Source organism: Camelus bactrianus, chromosome 6 (genome assembly GCF_048773025.1).
Source record: "Camelus bactrianus isolate YW-2024 breed Bactrian camel chromosome 6, ASM4877302v1, whole genome shotgun sequence".
Classification (NCBI taxonomy): Eukaryota; Metazoa; Chordata; class Mammalia; order Artiodactyla; family Camelidae; genus Camelus; species Camelus bactrianus.
Genome location: NC_133544.1, coordinates 76,422,511 through 76,426,506, shown reverse-complemented (window position 1 = coordinate 76,426,506; position 3,996 = coordinate 76,422,511). Strand labels below are relative to the sequence as shown.

At 38.2% G+C, this 3,996-nt stretch overlaps 1 pseudogene; it reads left to right on the top strand.

Annotated features, from left to right (window-relative positions):
- Positions 1-1,329, top strand: LOC105077069 (elongation factor 1-alpha 1 pseudogene; annotated as a pseudogene).
- Positions 1,330-3,996: the final 2,667 nt, after the last annotated feature.

The window sequence follows — 3,996 nt, the reverse complement described above, 5'->3', positions numbered from 1 at the left end:
GGCCTCCTTCAAGTATGCCTGGGTCTTGGATAAACTGAAAGCTGAATATGATCTTGGTATCACCATTGATAATTCTGTGTGAAACTATGAGACCAGTAAGTATTATGTGACTATCATTGATGCCCCAGGACACAGAGGCTTTAGCAAAAACATGATTATAGGCACATCTTACTCTGACCCTCTTGTACTGATTGTTGCTGCTAGTAGTGTTGAATTTGAAGCAGGTATCTCCAAGAATGCGCAGACCCGTGAGCGTGCCCTTCTAGCTTACTGGTTGTGAAATAACTAATTGCTGGTGTTAACAAAATGGATTCTACCGAGCTGCTCCTCAGCCAGAGAGATAATGAGGAAATGGTTAAGGAAGTCAACACCTACATTAAGAATATTGGCTACAACCCAGACACAGTAGCATTTCTGCCAATTTCTGGTTGGAATGGAGACAACATGCTGGAGCCAGTTACAAATACGCCTTGGTTCAAGGGGTCAGAAGCCACCCATAGACATGGAAATGCCAATGGAACCAGACTACTCAAATCTCTTGATCGCATCCTGCCACCAGTTCTTCCAACTGTAAGGCCCTTGGGTTTGTTCCTCCAGGATCTCTACAAAATGGGTGGCATCGGTACTGTCCCTGTGGGTCGAGTGGAGACTGGTGTTGTCAAACACACATGGTGGTCACCTTTGCTGCAGTCAGTGTTACCGATGAAGTAAAATCTGTTGAAATGCACCATGGAGCTCTGAGGGAAGCTCTTCTTGGACACAGTGTGGGCTGCAGTGTCAAGAGTGTGTCTGTCAGAGATGTTCATCGTGGCATAGCGGTTAGCAATAGCAAAAATGATCCGCCAAATGGAAGCAGCTGCCTTCGTTAGTCAGGCAATTACCCTGAACCTCCCAGGCCAAATCAGTGCTGGCTATGACCTGTGCTAGATTGTGACACAGCTCACATGGCTTGCAGGTTTACCGAGCTGAGGGAGAAGATTGATCACTCTTCTGGTAAGAAGCTGAAAGACGACCTCAAATTCTTGAAATCTGTTTGTTGCCGTGGTTGATGTGGTTCTTGGAAAGCCCACATGTTGAGAGCTTCTCAGGCTACCCTCCTCTGGGTCATTTGACTGTTCAGTGTGAGACTGACTGTTGCTGTGGGTGTCATCAAATCAGTGGACAAGAAGGCTGCTGAAGCTGGTAAGGTCACCAAGTCTGTGTATAAAATGCCACACTGATGAGGGATGTTGAGGGTAGGAGAGTATATATGTGTGGGCAGGGAGGGCTATGTGGGAACTCTGTATTTTCTGCTCAGTTCTTTTGTGAACCTGAAACTGCTCTAACAGAATAAAGTCTATAAAAAAGAAATTTGTCATAAAGCTTACTAATGAACTCATCTACAAAACAAAAACAGACTCACAGTCATAGTAAATAATCTTATGGTTACCAGGGGAAAGTGGGTAGGAAGGGTTAAGTTTGTGAATTTGAGATTTGCAGATGTTAACCACTATGTAAAAAAATAGATTAAAAAGCACATTTCTTCTGTGTAGCACAGGGATATTCAATATCTTGTAATAACCTCTAATGAAAAAGAGTATGAAAATGAATATATGTGTATATATGCATGACTAGGACATTATACTGTACACCAGAAACTGACACATTGTAACTGACTATACTTCAATTTTTAAAAAAAAAAAAAAAGCACAAATATTCAATTGCATATAGAAAAAAAAACTTAGTAGGTTAAATGAACATTAGCCCTAATACCTGCCATCCTAGTCTGAATCAGTGTTGGAAGAAGGTCTCAGAACTGTTTCTCTCAACTGGCCATTTAAGTTTAGTAGTAAAAATCTGGTTAATGATAATAATGCAATGTAAAACCTTCAGAGGAAAAAGAGAATGTTTTGTAGATCATTTGGCTTTTTCTGTGGTAATTTTAACTTGTTAGTTTTTAAAATCAGTACTTTTTAATGGAAACAATTTGACCAAAAATCTGTCACAGAATTTTGAGACTCTTTAAAGTGGGTCTTTTCTTATCAAAAAGTTTAATAAGAAAAAAAATTCAGTGTAAAAAGCAAAATGCAAAACTATACCTATATGATCATCCTCCCCCAAAATCAAAAGAAAATGAAGATGTGTAGATACATAGATAAATATATACACATATAGAAATGTAGGAAAATGACTGAAGGTAATCAGTTGATAGCAGTATCTCTTGATAGTTACAGGTAGTTTTGTTTTTTTCTAAAATTCTGTTTTCCAACTTTTAAAACAACGCATGTGCATTACATCTCTAATTTGAATTAAGCTACTTTTACTTTAGAATTTTGTGATTCCATAAAATTAATCATTAGTCTTCTTTTTGGATTCCTTAGCCTGATTGCTCTTAAACTAAGGTATTTCATTTCATAGCTAACCTGTCACTCGTTAAAACAATAAGCAAAACAAAAGCACGCTCTACTCACAAAATTGGTACTTCTCCATGGATGACATCACACAAGTATCTGGCAAAAAGATACACAGGAAATCTTGGAGATGTGAGAACAGTGAGCTGGTTTAGGGTTTGAAGAGGCTAGACCTAAAACGGAAAGTCCAAGGAAATTTCTGCACAATCCTGATTTGGGCAAGGTACGTAAAAATCAGAGGGATTACAGTGAGGGAATCTGAAAAACAACTACCTCAGTCAGGTGATCAAGATGAACGCCAGCAGGGATAAGTCATGCTGGTAACAGGTACTTCTTCCATTACAGGATGTAAGCGGTACTTTACCTCTTTGGGCTTCTTCCCAGAAACCCATAACCTCAATCTAATCATGAGGAAAGTATCATAAAAACCTCAGTTGAGGATCATTATTCAAAATATCTGACTAGTACTCCTCAAAACTGTTAAAATAATTGGAAAAAGTAAAGTCTGAGAAACTCATAACCAAGAAGAGCCTACGGAGACATGATGGCTAAATGCAATGTGGTATCTTCTGTGTAATCCTGGAACACAGAAAGGACGTTAAGTAAAAAGGGAAAAAAAAAAAAAAGAAATTTGAATATAGTATGGATTTTAGTTAATAAGGTAAATAATGTATCCATATTGGCTCATTAGCTGTAATATGTACCATAATAAAGCAGGGTGTTAATAACAGGGAAAACTAGGCGTGGTACGTATCAGAAGTCCCTCTACTATCTTCACAACTTCTCTGTAAATCTAAACCTATCCTAAAATGGAAAGTTGACCTAAAAATTACACACACGCACGGGAACCTTGCAAGAACAGCGTCTCTGACCACTGCTGACACCAGTGACACTCTTCCATCTCTGCAAGTTCTTGAAACAAAGATGCTGTTTTTGTTTTTGTAATTCCTACAAGTACTTAAACCATGCCTTTACACATTCACTACAGGATAAATGTCCATGGAACTGGAAAAGAAGAGGACCAAAGTCCACGGGTCAAGAAAACAAAAGTTTCTATTAAGATGTACTTTTCTTCCTCCCAGCAATTATTGCAGAATTTAATCTTACTTTGGGAAAGACCCACAATGGTGGACTGAAATTGCACAACAAAAAAATGAACACAGGGTAGCAGCTATAGCACCCATTGCAACATAGAGGAATCTCATAGAAACGGTAGGCATCTTAATTTTTTTAATTACCTTAAACTTCATTGCTTAAAGCTTGAAAGTCAAAACAGGGAGAACATATTAAAGAAGGTAACACATAAATCCTGCATTTTGAATGTTGTCCTGAGGATTAGATCAGAAAAATGTATGTGAACGCCCTTTAAAAATCATCACACAGTCAAATAGCAGTTCTTAAATTTCCTCAGGTGTGGAGCTCCTTGGAGATCACGGTGAATACTGATGTGTTGAATTGTATTGAAGGAACCATTTTAATGGCAGAAACTATACGGGGTAATGAAGAATGAGACCACAACTGTAAGTACATGCAACACACACAGCTATTAAACTCAGCTCAAAGTTCTTTGATTTCTTCTGTTATTATTCATTTGTTACTTTGTGCT